General features: G+C 52.3%; 1 protein-coding gene across 1 annotated transcript in view; it reads right to left on the minus strand.

Annotated features, from left to right (window-relative positions):
* Sbk1 (SH3 domain binding kinase 1) overlaps positions 1-13,249 on the minus strand; it is a 51,159-nt gene extending 37,910 nt beyond the window's left edge. Inside the window, exon 1 of the mRNA XM_047533885.1 lies at positions 12,459-13,249. The gene's annotated coding sequence lies outside the window, so the exon portion shown is untranslated. The remainder of the gene's footprint in view (positions 1-12,458) is intronic.
* Between the last annotated feature and the right edge of the window lie 3,780 nt (positions 13,250-17,029).

Below are 17,029 nucleotides of genomic sequence, written 5' to 3' on the forward strand. Positions count from 1 at the left end.
GAGGGCCCTTCCCGTAGGGCCAACCCCACTGCACACGGGCGCAGGGACCTCGTTTCCTCCTGGGCCGTCACCCTGTTCTTTCCCCAGAGCCACCCTCCTGAGCCCTGGGGTCTTCTCCTTGACGCACGTCTCTCCCCATTTCTTGGTTCCTCTGCTCCCCCTACCCGCCCATGCCCTTCTGGGGACTGAACCCAGGGCTTTGCATGTGCTAGGCAAGCCATCTATCACCCAGCCCTTTTTATTCTGAGGCAGGGTCTTGCTAAGTTGCCCAGGCTGAACTTGAACTTGGATCTTCCTCTCTCAGCCTCCTGAGAAGCTGGATTACACCACACCTGGCCATGACCTGCTTTTTGGGGGGAGGGGCACCAGGGATTGAACCCAGGGGCGCTTAACTACTGAGTCACATCTCCAGCGCTTTTTTTACATTTTATTTAGAGACAGGGTCTCACTGAGTTGCTTAGGGTTGCTGAGGCTGGTGTTGAACTCAAGATCCTCCTGCCTCAGCCTCTCCAGTCTCTGGGATTACAGGCGTGGGCCACCAAACTTGGCCATTTTCCAGCCTCTTAAGGACAATCATTTCAACTCCTTCAACTGATCATTAGTAATTTTTTTACCTCCATGTTTTCTCCAGAACAGTTTCCCGCTTTGGGAGGTGAGGATTTAGCTCCTTTGTGTCCTCTCCCCCTCTGGCCCACTTCCACTTCCTGTCCCCCACCCCACAATACAGTGGTATCGTAATATCCATCAGACTGGTTATGTTTACATCTTGTGGAAACAGTTACAGCTCTGGATAGAATCCTCTGATTTTTTCCCCTTTTTGTAATTGACTTTCTTTTTAGTGAAGCTTTAAGTTTACAGAACAACTGAGCAGAAAGTGCTTGAATCTACCAAGAGGCGATCTTTTAGCTTTGTCACATAGTCCTTCCCCCACAAATCCTGTTATTAACATCTTGCATTAGTGTGGCATGCTCGTTACCATTAACGAACCAGGAGTGATGCACTGTCGTTAGTTCAAGTTTGCATGGGACTTGACAAAAGCATAGTGTCATGGATCCACCATGACGGCATCATAGAGCATGGTATCACAGCCAGGCATGGTGGCGCTCGCCTGCAATCCCAGCGGCTCAAGAGGCTGAAACAGAGGATGGCAAGTTCAAAGACAGCCTCAGCAGCTTAGTGAGGCCCTAAGCGACTTAGCGACTTAGCGAGTACTCTCCCTCCCCACCCCACCCCCCCCCCAAAAAAAAAACAAGGGCTGGGGATGTGGATCAGTGGTTAAGTGCCCCTGGGTTCAATCCCTGGTACCTAAGTAAATAAATAAATAAACTGATTAATTAAATAAATAAAATAAAATAAGAGAATAGCATCACTGCGCCACCCAGTCATCCCTGCCTCTCTCCCCTCAAGTCCTTGGCAGACTGATCTTTTCTGTTTTTATGGTTTTGGTTTTTTCACATCATCATAATGTTGGAGTCACACAGTACTTTTCAGACTGACTTCTTTCACTTAGCAATATGCACTTAGGGCTCTTCTAGGGCGTTTTGTGGCCTGATGGCTCATTTCTTTGATTGCTCAGCCCATTATGTGAAGATACCTATTGAAGAACAGTGTGCTTGCTTCCAAGTTTTGGCAGTTCTGAGTAAAGCTCCTGCACACACTCATGTACAGACGTAACACTAAAAGCAAGTAACAGAACCAGAAATAGAACCCAGGTGAATTGGCGTATGCCTTTAATCCCAGCTACTCGGGACTGAGACTGAGGTAGGAGGATTGCAAGTTTGAGGCCATTTGGGCAATTTAGTGAGAGCCTGATCAGAATAAAATAAAAAGGACTGGAGGTGTAAGTCAGTAGCAGAGCCCTTGCAGGGTATGAGAGAGGTCCAAGGTTTGATTTCCAGTACCGGAATTAAAAAACAAAAGCAAAACACAACCTGGGACTTTATCAAACTAAAACCTTCTGTAGAGCAAAAGAAACCATCAACAGAGCACAAAGGCCACCTGCGAAGGAGAGAAGATATTTGCAAACCATACATCTGATTAAGAGGTGATCTCCAAAAAAATATAACTCAATAGCAAAAAGAAAACAACAACAACAAAAAAAGAACTTAGCTGAGCATGGTTGTGCACCCAGCAACTGGGGAGGCTGAGGCAGGAGGATCCCAAGTTCAAAGTCAGCCTGGGCAATTTAGTGAGATCCTCAGCAGCTTAGCTGAGGGGAAACAGGATTAACTTTCTTCTCCATCCTAGACAGCTACCTGTCCTGAGTGCACACCCACCAAAGGAAGGAAGTAATCCGGACTTTGTGGATAGCACCAGAAGATCTCAGAAATGACTGTCTCCCACATTAACAAGTGAATACAACTCCAGATAGTCACCTCTTTAAAAGCCCCCTGTTCCTACTGATGGGCAGAATCACAGCCTCTGGGACAGGAGTCCCCTGTGTTTCTCCTTTGCTGGCAAAGCAATAAAACTTTTTTTTTTCTTTTTCTAGGGAGAAAAAAAAAAAAAAAAAAAAAAAAAGGCTGGGATATAGCTCAGCGATAAAGTATCCCTGAGTCAATCCCCAGTACCAAAAAACAAACAAAACAAAACAACAACCTAGTAAGCTAATTAAAAATGGGTTAAGGTCCCAGTACTGGAAAAAAAAGGCAAAAGATGTAAATAGATATTTCTCCAAGGAAGACGTATAAATGGCCAATAGGTATTTTTTAAAATGCGCAGTGTCACTAATCATCAGGGAAATGTGCATCAAAACCACACCCCTTGGAATGGCAATTTTCGAGAAAAAATAAGTGCTGGCAATGACTTGAAGCAGTTGGAACTCTTGTAAGTCATTGATGGAAATTCAGAGTGGTACAGCCACTATGTAAACCAGCACGCAGGTTCCTCAAAAACTGAAAGCAGAACTACCGCAGGGTCCAGGATCCCACGGGTGGGTATTTATCTGGAAAAATTGAAATCAAGATCCCGAAGAGACATCAGTGACCCTGTGTTCACTGCAACACTATTCACAATAATTATGCTATGGGAATAACTCAAGTGTCTTTTTCGGGATCTAACCCAAGTGTGTTTACCACTGAGTTACATTCTCAGTCCTTTTTTTAAATTTTAAGACAGGGTCTCACTAAATTACTTAGGGCCTTGCTAAATTGCTAAGACTGACTTTGAACTTGTGGTCCTGCTGCCTCAGCCTCCCCATCCGCTGGGATTACAGGCGTGCGCCCCTGCGCTATCAACAGATGAATGCATAAAGGAAACGTGGCGTGTACATACAATGGAACCCTTGAAGCCTTTAGAAAAAAGGAAATTCTGGCCGGTGTGGTGGTGCAGGCCTGTAAGTCCAGCAACTCAGGAGGCTGAGGCAGGAGGATCTCGAGTTCAAAGCCGGCCTCAGCAGGGCAGAGGCGCTAAGCAACTCAGTGAGACCCTGTCTCTAAATAAAATACCAAAAAGGGATGGGATGTGGATCAGTGGCTGAGTGCCCCTGAGTTCAATCCCCAGTATGAAAAAAAAAAAAAAGGAAATTCTGCATTACTGTAATATTCAACAATAAAACATTCTGCAGAAGTGGACACTTTGGAGAAGGGCCTTGTGCTGAGTGATATCAACCAGCACAGAAAGACAGGTGCCGCTGGATTTCACTTACACGAGGTAAATTCACAGACGTTGGTTCTACAGTTGCCAGGGTGATGGGGAGGAACCCAGGGAACTACGAATCAATGGGCATCAAGTTTCAGTTGAACAGTATGGATAAGCTCTAGAGATATACCTGTAGCTGTGTTTCAATAAAACTTTATTTAAAAACAGAAGACATGGACTGGGGCTGCAGCTCAAGGGTAGAGCACTTACCTAGCCTGTGTTAGGCACTGGATTCGATCCTCAGTACCACATAAAATAAATCAATAAAATAAAGGTACTGTGCCCATCTACAATTAAATATATATATATATGTGTGTGTGTGTATATATATATATATATATATGTATATATATATATATATATATATATACATATATAAATTAAAAAAAAACAACAGAAGACATGCTGGACTTGGCCCACAGACTATAGTTGCCAATCCCCTGTTTCAACACTTTACCATTTCTGCTGATAGTCTTAATTTCTAAAAGGTTTTCTTTCCCTCCCTCCCTTCCTTCCTTCCTTCCTCCCTCCCTCCCCTCCCTCCCTCCCTTCCTTTCTCTGTCACTGTCTCTGTCTCTGTCTCTGTCTGTCTGTCTGTCTCTCTCTCTCTCTCCACACACACACACCACACACATACTAGGGATCAAACCCATGGCCTGGCACTTGCCAGCTAAGCACATGATCCACAATGAGCTGCATTCCAAGCCCGACTTTTTCTTTCCCCCGCTCATTCTTGGAGGAGTGCACCTAGCCTGCCCCTCACTGCCCCCAAAGCATCTAGCTTTTGTTTCATCATTCGATATTTCTTCTTAGATCTCTGAACATAATAGTAATAGGCTCCTTTTCCCTGCAGGGGCCATCTCCTCCTAATTCTGTGCGTTTGGGCTCTTCCTCTTCTAAGGCGGCCTTTCCTCAGATGTGCCTCCCTGGTTATCTGCTCGGACTTCAGAAGTTTCAAAAGCCAATAGAAATCACAGCAGTGGTTGCCTCAGTGGGCGTGGTGGGAGCCGATGGACCAGGTCATGGATGTAACTTTCGGGGCAATGGACACGTTCTCTGCCTTGACCCACGTGTGGGCGACACAGGTACGTACACATCTGTCAAAATTCCTTAAACGGATCGATCACTTAAGACCTTTGCATTTCATTTTAAGTAGACTCTACCTCAATTTTTAAAACTATGGTTTATAAAAGCAAGCTGATGAGAAACCTCCTGGTGGCCAGTTGACTTGGGGGCTCAATATGGGGAGTTCAGGCTGCGCCGTTTCCTTGGGAAATCCCTGAGGTCACTGTATCTGCATTTTCTTTTCTTGGCTAACTCAGACTGTCAGCTGGGGGTGTAGTTCCAACGTAGAGCTCTATGTGAGGCCTTGGCTTCCATCCCCAACACCAAAAAATAATATAATAGAATATAACATAATAAAATAAAGAGCTAATACCAACAGGCACACACACACACACACACACACACACACACACACACACAAGGCCACTTGGAGGATACAGAAACTACCCAGGGAGCAGAACTAGAAGAGGAAACAGAAGAACCGTAACCAAATACTCATCACTCATATATCCAGAGAGGGAAGGGGCCGCCTTAGGCCCTCCTGAGACTTCAGAGAGTCAAGGGCAGACCCTCCGATTCTGGAGGCCCAAAGGGGGATGAAGGCCCGGGGCCTCCCCGCCTCAGGAAGGAGCAGCCACACCTCTGGGGTACAGACGCTGCCCTCCTTGGTGCTCAGAGCACCCAGGCCCAGGCGCCCTGTGTATACTCTCTGGGGAATAAACCTCCAGGCTCTGCAGAGCAGAGGGACACCGTCCAGTCCAGCTGTGCTGGTGGACAAGGACCTCTGAGGATTAGACCCCTTCTCAAACCAATCCCCCTGCCTTTGGCTCCAGCTCTGTTCTCATTTCCCTGAACACAGGTGCCTGCGGGGCATCTGCGGCCTCCTTGGCGTGCCCACTCTCGGCGTCCAGTTTGCGTAAAGAGCGCCTTCCTCCACCTGTTTAGTCAGCTCCCACACGCTCATGCCCCAAACGCCGCCGCTGCAGCCCCCTCCTCTGAGGAGAGTTCTTGCAGGGGTGCCCTGGGAGGCAGAACCCAGCCCTGCAGAGTCCGCGTCGGAGTCCGGGGAACCTGTGGCTCTGTTACCTTTCCTGGCCTCAGAGACTTTGCCAATGTGGTTGAGGTTAAGGACTCTGAGTTGAGAAAATGATGCTGGATTATTCAGGTGAACCCCAGTTGCTAGGCTTTGAATGTGTCCCCCCAGTTCACGTGCTGGAACCTAAATTCCTGCCCTGGGAGGTGGGGCCTAGCGGGAAGTGTCAGGGTCGCCAGGGGCTGAATATCTTTCTCTTCTGAGTGAGTTCTTGCTCTGGAAGGCCCACAACAGCGAGGTCGGGTCGTTAGAAGTGAGTCGCCCCGAGTTCTGCCTCTTTCCCGCGTGCCCACTTCCCCTCTGCTTTCCAACGTGTGTTGAAGCAGCACAAAACCCTCACCAGAAGCTGCGCCGTGCTCTTGGGCTTCCCAGCCTCTAAAACCATGACCCAAATAAGCCTCTCTTCTTTATAAATCACCCAGTCTCTGGTATTTTGTTATTGCCACAGAAAAAGGACAAAGACACCAATCTAATCTCATGAATCATTCAAACCTTCCCCTGCTGTGGTCAGGGAGAGTGATGGGGTGGGAGGGGGCCAAAGAGATGCTACCTTGCCAAGTCCGCAGGCAGTTGAGGGCCAACGGAGGCAAGGCAGGTGCCCTTTGAAAGCTGGAAAAGTCAAGAAAATGGACTCTCCCTTATAGCGTCCCAAAAATTTTTCCAGAAAGACCTCGCTTATTGACACTTTGATTTTAGCTCAGCACTTTTGATCTGGTATATAGACTTGTAGGGAAACAAATTTGTTTGGTTTTAGGAAACTAAGTTTGTAGTGATTTGTTATGGAAGCGATTGAAGACCAATAAACATACAGCTAGAGTTGGGATATTGAATGTCCCCACGACCCGTGGGTTTAATAAGCCTTGGTCCTCAGGGTGGTGTCACTGAGACCTCTAAGAGATGGGGCTCAGTGACAGGTCTTTAGATCACTGGGGCTGTACCCTAGAAGGAGACCCTTCCTCCCCATCTCTTCCTCACTCTTTTTGTGGTGCTAGGGATCAAACCCAGGGTCTTGTCATTCTAGGCAAGTGCAGGACCACTGAGTTATACCCTCGACTCTTTGCATTTTTCATAATTAGAAAGGGTCTCACTAAATTGCCCAGGCTGGTCTTGAACTTGAGATCCTCCTTCCTCACACTCCTGAGTAGCTGAGATTATAAGCATGCACCACCAAGTCCAGCTACCTTTTCTCCCTATAAATGGATCATCTCAGGTATTTCATTACAGTGATGGAAAGCTAACACACCTATGTTAAAAAATTCACTCACTATGATCTAAATATGGTTTGAGGACACAGAAGTTAGACCATCGTTAACCAGAAGTCACTGCTCAGACCTGCTGTCATCTCTAGCCCTTCATGACATGTTCTCATCCAAGTCACTTTTGACTTTTATGTCACTAAACCTGTTCCTGTTTTCCTTGATTGTTCAGCATCTTTTAAGCCAATTGACTGCTCCTTCTCTCTGTCTTGAGACATTCTCTGGTTCCCTTGGCTACATGTATCCTCTGATTTCACCAGCTGCTCTTCTCGGCTGACTTCCTGGATTCTCTTCCACATGATCTCAACAGTGTGGTGTTCCTCAGTCCTGAAGCCTCTTCTGTCCCTTCTCTTGCCAGTGTGATCTCTTGGCTTTCAATGTCATCTTTATGGGGTTGAGGGTCTCCTCCGCTCAGCTCCAGCCTCTCGTGAGCAAGTCCTCACTTGACATCTTCACTTGAACCTGTCACATGCTTCTTGAGTCTGGAATGTCCCCAAAAGGTCCATAAGTTGAAGGTTTGGTCACCAGGCAAAAGGTGTTGGAACCTTTAAGAGGCGGGGCCAAGCGAGAGGAAGTTGGGCTATTGGGGGCGTGCCCTTGAAGGTGATGTTGAACCACAGCCCCTAACTCTCTTTCTTTGCTTCCCAATCACCATGAGGCGAGCAGCTTTGTCCTACCATGCACTCCCCACCACGATGCTCTGCCTTACCACAGGCCCACAAGCAATGGAGCAAACCATGGACTGAAAACTTTGGATCTGTGAGTCAAAATAAATCTTCCTTTTAAGTTTATTATCCCAGGTGGCCACAGTAAGGGAAAGCTGATTAACATACTTCCCAAGTTAAAAATATCTGTGGTGCTGGGCAGGAATGGAACCTGGGGTCTACACATGCTAGGCAAGCACTCTACCACTGAGCTGTACCCCAAGTTTGTGTAGCAGGATTCTTGAGTGTCACCAAATCTCTTCCCTCCCTTGAAGCTTCCCATCATCCATGTATGTATCCAATCCCCAGGCTCCAGTTTCACTTTTGATTCTCTTCTTCCCCTAACAAATCAGCAAATTCTGTAGACTTTGTCTCCTAAATATGTTTAGAAGGTGCAATTAGTCAGCTTTTCATTGCTATAAAGAAAGACCTGAAGCAAGTTACTTTATTAAGAAGAAAGGTTTCATTAGCTCCCAGTTTTGGAGGCTAGAAGTCCAAGTAGCATTGCATGGGCTCTGGTGAAGGTCTCTATGACTGCATTACATCATGGTGGGTGTGCATGTGTATCTCCCTGGATCTGTGTGATCTCTCTCCTTCTCCTTATGAAGTCATCAAGATCCAGTCATGGGGACTCCACCCTAATGACCTAATCTAATTACTTCCCAATGGTTTTACCTCTAAACACCATCATCAGATTCCTTTTCTTCCCTCTTAATATTAACATAAGACTTTGGGGTTAAGCGCCTACATGAGTTCAGGGGGACAAACCAGGTTCAAACACAGCAGAAGACATCTCTTCTCCCTGGGTCCAGGCCCTGCCTGTGCTTCCCCCTCCCTGCGCAGCACCACTGTGACCTCCCTGCTGGTGTTTTTTGTCCATGCTGGCCCAGCGCTATTGATTCTCCCCAGAGCAGCCCCAGGGATCATTTAAAATGTCAATCAGATTATATCACTTCCCCCACTTAAAAGCCTCCAAAGGTTTCCCAATCCCATCTAGGATAAAATCCATTCTCCTCAGTGTGGCTGACAAGGCTTAAGTGATCTGGTCCATTCCTGTCTCACCCCATGACTCACCCCATGTCACTGTCCCTATTATTTGCCCTGCCCTGGCCACACTGATCTCTTATTTCTTGCAATCACCAAACTCGAACTGCCTCTGGGCCTTTGCACCCCCCAGTTCTCTTTGTCTGGGCGCCTTTTCCCCCAGTCTTTCCATGGTTGGCTCCTTCCCACTCCCCAGGTCTCAGATGTCCCTACCTTCCCTGTTTACCTTGTGCAAAGTGGGTGTCTCCTGTACTATCCCTGTTTATTTCCTCAACAGCAGGTTTTGAACCTTGATGATCATAGTTGTCTGTTTACTTGTGGTTTTTTTTTTTTTGGACTCTCTCATTAGAGTTAAGCCCCAGGGGTGCAGGGCGGGTCTTGTTTCTAGTTCCTCATCTAGTTCCACAGTCCAGTTTCTGTAGAGACACAGTGAACTTTGCTGAGTGAATGAATGAACACCGTAGGCACGGATCCTGTGCCAGTTACTTGTTTTCATGTGTACTTTTTCATTTTCTCCAAGACCCTTTGAGGTCGTCACTGGACTACATTTCCCAACTTCCCTTGCAAGGAGCCCTTCTGGCCAATGCTTGCATGCAGAAGTGAAAGAAGCCGGTTTCAGGTTTGGCTCATGAAAACCTTCCTGTGCAATCTACACTCTTATTTTGTCTGCCAGCTGTAGGCAGAGGATCCAGCAGTGAGTTCTGAGGTCCTGGGTGACAACAGAGTCACAAGACGGGAGGAACCTGGGTCCCTGAAGGAATGCATGGGGTAGAGTCGTCTCCCTGCCGCCAAGCTCCTGTGGACTTGGTGTAGTGGCCATGCCTAGACTGCTGTTGGGAGAGCTGTCCTCACCACAAGCAGGTGGCTGGTGAACACCGCGGGGGACACTTGCCGACACAGTTCCATCGAATGCAGATGTGTTGCTGCCTTGACCCCCAGCAGCAGCCGAGGGCACTGTGCTCACGCCTCCATGATGACACGCTGCGCTGCATGTTCGCGGGAGAGCCCTCTGTCCCTGCCAAGCCCTGAGCCCCTCCGAGGAGGTGTGTGTCTCCATCGCCTTCATCTCCAGTCCCTATGAGACCTCAGGGCAAGTTCACCCCATGCAGGAGAGAGCGACCATCTGCATCCTCATTGCCTCTCTGTCCCTAAAAGTGGCCAAGAAAATCCAGCTCTGTCAGGCCCGAAAGGTCACACGGAGGCAGGAGGTGGTGCCTGGGGCTGCTCGCTGGGCAGCGGGCTGCTCAGGAGTGAATCCCGGTGCCCTCCAGAGCTGGAGGAAGGCTAGGAGAGGTGGGAAGGGGGTCTTCAGGGATGGCCACAGATGCCCCTGAGCCCCCAAGGTGACCTCAAGCAGCCTCGCTACCCGATGCCCCTCCTCCTCCAGCCGCGGAGAAGTACTCCAGAGCTTCCCTCCACCCTCTGGCCAGTCTGCCTGGCAGCCTGGGCGTCCACATCAGTCAGTATTTTTAGCTTCACCACCTGGCACCTGTGGTCACTGACTCTGCCCAGCCCAGCCTGGCGGTATCCCCTCCTTAGACCTTAAAGGGCCAGTGTCCACCAGCTAGAAAGGAGACCTACTCTTGCAAACACAGGCTGCTATACCCCCAGAGCAGGAGGTAGAGGAGCCTCCCCTACAGAGGTCCCCAAAGTCGGGGGTGGGAAATTGAGGGAGGAGGGAAGAGGGGGCAGGATCTCACGGCTGCCTGGCCCTCGGGCTGGTGCCTGTCCCTTTCTGGAGCTTCCCAAATGCTGGTTTGCTCAAGTTGCAAACCACATCCATCCCCTCTGAGATGCACAAGACTCAGCAGGGCCTGGAGTGGTGTCCACAGCAGTCACCTCCGGTGAGTCCAGCGATTCACTCCTCGTTCCCCGGGCCTCCTGAGTGCCCATGCACGCGGGAACATTACTGTCACCAGGGTCTTGTCCTGAGTTCAGTAAGTGCGCCTGCACAGCTGACTTTGTTGGGCCCCCAACGTGCCCCTGTCTGCCTTCGAGTCCCCTCCATGGCTTGCTCGGCTGCCTCTGGGTCAAGTCCTCTGCTCAGCGGTCAAGGTCCTTTGTGATCTGCGCCCCCACCCTGTCCTCGTCACCACTATACCCGCCCAAGTTCTTTTTCAAAGCCCCGAGTCTTCGCTCTAGCGGTTTGCCGGGCCTGGGTGGACGTCCTTTCTCGAGTGTCTGTCACCCCTGGGAAAGCACTGGCACTTTTTTTTTTAATTGGTCCTGGGGATTGAACGCTGGGGTGCTGTGTGACTGAGCAACCTCCTCAGCCCTTTGTATTTTGAGACAGTGTCTTGCTAAGTAGCCCAGCTGGCCTGGAACTTGCCATCCTCCTGCCTCAGCCTCCCGAGTGGCTGGGGTCACAGGCGCGGGCCGCTGCACCTGGCAAGCATCTGACCTCGAGACAGACCTGGAGGGGTCTCGTGGCTCCTGCCTTTCCTCCCGGCTCCCTGGGCACCTGTCACTCTGCACCCAATCTTTCTGCCCACTCCTGTGTCTCTACCCCCAGGCCGTGACCCCGTGGGTGCTGGGGCGAGGGCTCCAGTTCTCTGCTGAGTCTCCCAGCTCTCTGGGTGCCCAGTCACTGTCACAGAGTAGATGAACAACCAGGCCAGGGAGCTTCTCCCATTTCACAGGTAAGAAGACAGAGGCGCACCGAGGGGAAATATGAGCCCAGGGCCCCACACAGGAAGTTGAGGAGGAAACTGTTCAGGCTGCAGGAGCTTCCACCCTGCCCTCCTGTCCTGCCAGGGCCCGGGGCGGGGGCGCCCGACTTGCTCCACACCTGCCCTTCTCCCCACCCAAGCCGGTGCTGACTCAGTTGGTGATGGAGGCTGGGCGGCCTGGCCTGGGACAGAGGTGACCCCTGTCACATTGTCCAGCCATGCCCAGAGCTCGTGGGCACAGCCTGGGGAACACGCTCTGCTGGAGGCTGGGTTTCCCTGCGGGTGGGGGTGGGGAGTGCTGGCAAAGGGATGATAAGAGTCCTTAGGCTGTGAACCCCCTCGGGCCTGCACGCAGCCCCTCTCCTGACTCAGGAACGCAGAGCTCACACCCGCACCTGCAGACCTGTGCACACACTCACCCCCAAACACCGGATCACAGAGCGCACACACCTTCATCATTGTACCCTGGTCACACACACACACACACACACACACACACACACACAACTTCCACTTATTGATTCAACAAAGGCTGGACATCTGTTGGGTGCCAGTGTCTGTGGGAAGGAAGGGAGGCGCTCAGACCTGGGCGGCCCGGGCCACCAGAGGCCTTCCCGGCGGAGGCGGCTGCAGCGGGTGGGTGGAGGAGGCGGGAGGGAGGCCTGGACAGGGCTTCCCTGGAGCCCAGGGGGATGAGAGGGGACGGGTCAGCCTGGCTCCCCAGGCCTGCAACGCCCAGCCAAAGGACTTCATCCCGTGGGAACCAGAGAGCCACGGAGGGCCCTGGGCAGAGCAGAGGTGTGACCATGGGAGGGACAGGAAGGTCCCTCTGGGGCTAGGGTGGGAGAGACAGGGAGAAGGCTTTGGTGACAACGGGGCTGAGCCTGAGCAGGATGGTGGAAGCGGACAGGCAGACTGGCAGGCAGCACCTCCAGGCCGAGGGCTCTGTCCCCACCCTGCCCACCTGCTGCCCACCGCAGACACTGACCTCCGCAGAGGGACCTCGTCCTGCAGCTCCTCTTCCTCCTTCCTGTGGAAGCAGACCAGGCAGAAGGCGGGCACCTCATCGGCTCCACAGCCCAGGGGCCAGGCCGGAGGCAGCTCCAGGACAGGGCAGGGTGGCCAGGGGCAGCCTCGGCAGCGTCATCCCTGGCCAGGGCAGGGGTCCCCGAGCCAGCATGCTCCAGGGTCAGCAGCCTGTCGGCCTCCGGGCCCCGCACCTGCCTGCCCGCCACCTGCGCCTTTTCGCTCAGGTTGCCCGTCGCCTCGGTGGGTGAAGAGCCCGTGGCTCTGTCTCACGGGAGCTCCTGTCCTGACCCCTGAGGGGGTTCCAGACACCGTGCTGGGCCTGGGAAGCAGCTGCCTGGACTCGAGGTGGCTGGCAGGTGGCCACAGGTCCCCTCCCTGCCCCTCCTGGAGCCCTCAGCCCCTCAGCCGCCCACCCTGCAGCTGTCTGTCAGAGGCAGCACTGGGAGGACAGGCCTGCAGAGGATCTGTCCTTCTGTCCATCTGTCTGTCCAGCTGTCTGCTCCTCCCTATCCAGGCAGCAGGCGCAGGGATGGTTTCCCTAAGAAAGTTCTCTCTCCTCTGCTGGGGTGGGTGGCACCGGTGGCCTCCAGATCAGGCTGAGACCTGTAAGCGCAAGGTGGGTGAGGACCGGGTGAGGCTGGCGCGGTGTCCACGCTGGCCCCAGGAAAAGTTCTGGCCCCCGCAGTCCGGTGCCGGCTCCCCGGACGAGGTTCCCTGGACGCGCGGCTCCGCTCCCTGCGCTCCAGTGGCAGTGGCGGCTCGCGGCCGCGGCCGGCTGGGCTGTGGGTATTAATAGCTCCACATTCACGCTGAGAAGCCGGGAGGTTAACTCCTTCCCTGCCAGAGCACGGGAGGCAAGCAGGCGCGCGGGCGGGGCCGCACCGGCCACAGCGAGGAGACAGGGACGGTGCCTCGGTCCGCACCCCCCCGGAGCCGGGCTGCCCCAGTGGGACCCGCAGTACCGCCTCCCTCCGGAGAGTCCCTACGCAGCCCCGCACACCCTGATCGTGGTCAGACTTCCCAGACCACCTGGACCCTTCAGGAAGCTGGGACTGAGGGCTCAGGGTGGCACCCCTGGGATGATCAGGGCTCTCCCGCTCACACTCAACTCACAGAGTCCCTCCACATTCCCCCCAAAATCACCACAGGCAGCTCTGGGTCCAGTTCCGTGACTAGTTTCCTGTGGGACCCAGAGATGAAGCTGATACAGTGCCTGGAGAGCCTACTGAGGAATCAGAGCAGGGAACGCGTTTGCTTGAGAGATGTTTACTGAGCACCTGCTATGTGCCTGGCACACAGCAAGGGAGAGCGCAGGTGGTCTTCCTCCCTTGGCAGGTCTGCTAGTCACTGCCGGAGGTCGTCAGTGTCCTTGCGCAGGTGCACCAGCCTGCGGTGGGGATCCAGGCTGGGTTTTTAGCCCCGCTCGCTTCCGCTGCAAGTTACAACATGTACGATCATTCACAGTGGCCCCGGAGCCCCTGGAGACGAAGGAAACATAAATCCAGACTGTGACAAGTGCAGCTGGGAAGGGACTTGGATGGGGTTTCCACCAGCCGGAGAATGAGGTGGAAGAGGAGGAAGTAGATCTGGAGGGAGAACATTCCAGAAATAGGGACCAGCAGGTGCTGAAACCCAGAAGCAAGAGTGAGTTGGCACTTGAGGGAGAGGTGATCTTTGGGGTGGGCTTTGCAGGGGGAGTAGGGTTTTCCAGGGGCTCAGTGGTACCCTGAGGTGGAAAGAAGACAGAGATGGAAGCCATGTGGTCAGAGACTTAGGAGCTGCTTGTCCCAGAGTTGCCCCTTTCAGGGCTCTGAAGAGGAAGTCTCGGTGGAGGAAGACGCAAGTGGGTACTTGGGTCAGAGTTGAGGCGTATGGAGACGGGGAGACAGAGGCCTGGAAGGAACCGTCTATATTTGTTGACCTGGATTCCACTGGCTGGATGGACAGGCCTGCGCTTCCTTGGCCAAGAAACACTGGGAGATGGGAACAGAGCCACCATGTACAGTTGTTCAGGCTGTACACTGTACAGGACATGCTGGCAGGTAGTAGGTGGGGGTGATGTCTTTCCTACCTCTGCTTTGCCAAGCCTTGTATTTTATATGGTGACAGAGTGGAAGTTCGCCTTTTTGAAAAATAATCCACCCAAAAGTTACCTTTTTCTTACTCAGTAACTCGAAGGTGCCTTTCCTATTGGTTCACCAAGAGGGGTGCCTCTTCCTAATGGGTCTGTTTAGAGAGCTTGCTTTTATATAATTGGTCCCCTTAGCGGGGTACCTTTTTTGAATTGTTCCCCCCAAAGGGGATGCTTTTCTTCCTGCCAGGTTCAAAGGGGCCTCATAACTCGGGCTGAGGGAGATGGCCCAGGGGCCCCAGGTTCTAGTGCCACGGACTTGCTGTGTGGCTTCGGATCAGTTGGTTCCTCCCTAGCACCACCAACTTCCAGTCTCAGCTGGTCCAGTCCCCATACAGCCCAGAGGAGACCGAGCCCAAAAAGGGCTCTCCCGAGGTCTCGCAGTGACACAGGGCCAGCACCCCATCCCACTGTCCCACCTGCCCTGCTCCAGTGGCAGCGTGGGTCACTGGGGACTTGGTGTTTCTTCAAGGGGAGGACAGAGAATGAGAGGGGAGGGGAGGGAGGGGAGGGCATCCCTGCCCGGGCTCCCGAGGGTGGAGGTCAGAAGGGGCCAGGGTGGCCCTGGCCTCTAGGTGCCCCTCCCCTCGCCCAGGCCCCATGGGCTGTCATTTGCAGATGTGAATTATTCAGGAGGCTGCGCTTTGCCGGGTTTTAATGCACTCTGATAGCGTTCTCCAGCTAATGGGGAAAATCAATAGGTTTTAATTCTTAGTGGCTGTGAAGCTCTGTCTGTCTCTTGTTCGGGTGGCAGGGGGGCTGGCTCTCCAGGCGGCGGGGACTCCACTTTCCCTCTCCCACCCACCACCCGCTTCTGCCACTAATCTGGGGAGCGAGGATTAGAGTCATGAAGCCACTTCAAACTCTGTCCCAAACACGATGGAGAGACTGAGTCCTTGATTCTCGGCTGCTTGCTGCCCTCCAAGTGGGACGGTGGCTCCTCCAGCCTCTGGCAGGGTACCCGCTGGCAGGGTAGCCTGACCGCTTTGGATGGGACTGGAGTCAGGCCCGCAGCCCTGGGGTTTTGGAACCCAGGGGGTCTTCTCCTACCCACCACTCAGGGTCTGCTCTGGTCAACTTCCTCGGGTGTGTGTGCGTGTGTGGAGGAGTCTGGCCAGAGCCCCACTTTCCTGAAGAGTTTTAAAGGTAGATTTCTGATGTTCTCTTTATGGGCAGTTATATATTCAGGCATGACAATCTCTGCAGGACTGAGAGCGGAGATGTTCAGTAGGTGCTCGTCTCATCTCAAACCACATCCACTTCCTGAATTGGTGTCCTTTATGATTCCCGTAATTATCTTGTGAACGGAACAACTTGATGGTACTGTATGTGTGAGTTATTATTTTTATTTATTTACTTTCTGGTACTGGGGATAGAATCAAGAGTCGTTTTACCACTGAGCTACATCCTCAGCCCGTTTTTACCTTTTGAGATAGGATCTTGCTAAATTGTTGAGGCTGGCCTCGAACTGGAAATCCTCCTGCCTCAGCCTCCCAAGCTTCTGGGATTACAGATGTACGCCATGGCAATGGGTGTGTATGTTTTAAAAGTGTTAATTAGGCAAGGTAAGCATTTAACATACATGATTTCTCAGTGTTTCCAAAACCTAACATAGCCTGAAATTATTCTGGCTACCTAGAAGGGCTGTCTGTGGGGACCCAAGCCTAGGACTGTGACCCTTTGGAACCTGGGATCTAGACTTAAAGGGTGATGACCATGAGGTCTCATGGGCCAGGCTCATGGCCTCTACCCCTCCCAACCCAGGCCCCAGCAGACCTCAGGCCCAGGAGCTTTTGGGGTGCAGACCTGGCTGGAGTCCCTCGGACACCTAAGCTTCCTCACAGCCTGGATTTCCCCTCTCAGACTCAGGTGTGCAGAGGCTGGGTCTGTCCTTCTCCTCACTTCCTGACACATTGTTATTCTTGGTCCATGTGCGGTTCTCCCTTATTTCTGTCCAAGTCTCCATTCCCTTCCCCCCTCCCCCAGAATACTTGGCAGGCAAAAGCCACTGAGGTTCCTCCATATCCCCACCTCGTGGGATCACTAAGAATATTGTGTGAGCTTGTGCCCTTAAAATGGCAGGATGGCACAGAGCACAGAGACACTGACCACTTAAAGGTCCCATTCCAGCTCCGGGTGGCTCTTTCCCCTCTGAGGCTTGGATAAGACACTTTCCCCCCGGCACAGCCAAGTATGGCCAGTATTTTTACAAATTTTCCCCTAAAAATCCGATTGGTCACCTGGGACAGAATCCTTAGCTTGCTCGTAGTTGGAGGGAGAAGCCCAGCTCTCATTTATTGGGCTTCCGGTCTTTTTTATTTTTTTTGCACAGGCTAGGCAAGTGCTTTGCCATTGAGACCCAGCCCTGGCTCTCATTTCAAATTCAAATTCGGTGCTGA

Source organism: Sciurus carolinensis, chromosome 18 (genome assembly GCF_902686445.1).
Source record: "Sciurus carolinensis chromosome 18, mSciCar1.2, whole genome shotgun sequence".
Classification (NCBI taxonomy): domain Eukaryota; kingdom Metazoa; phylum Chordata; class Mammalia; order Rodentia; family Sciuridae; genus Sciurus; species Sciurus carolinensis.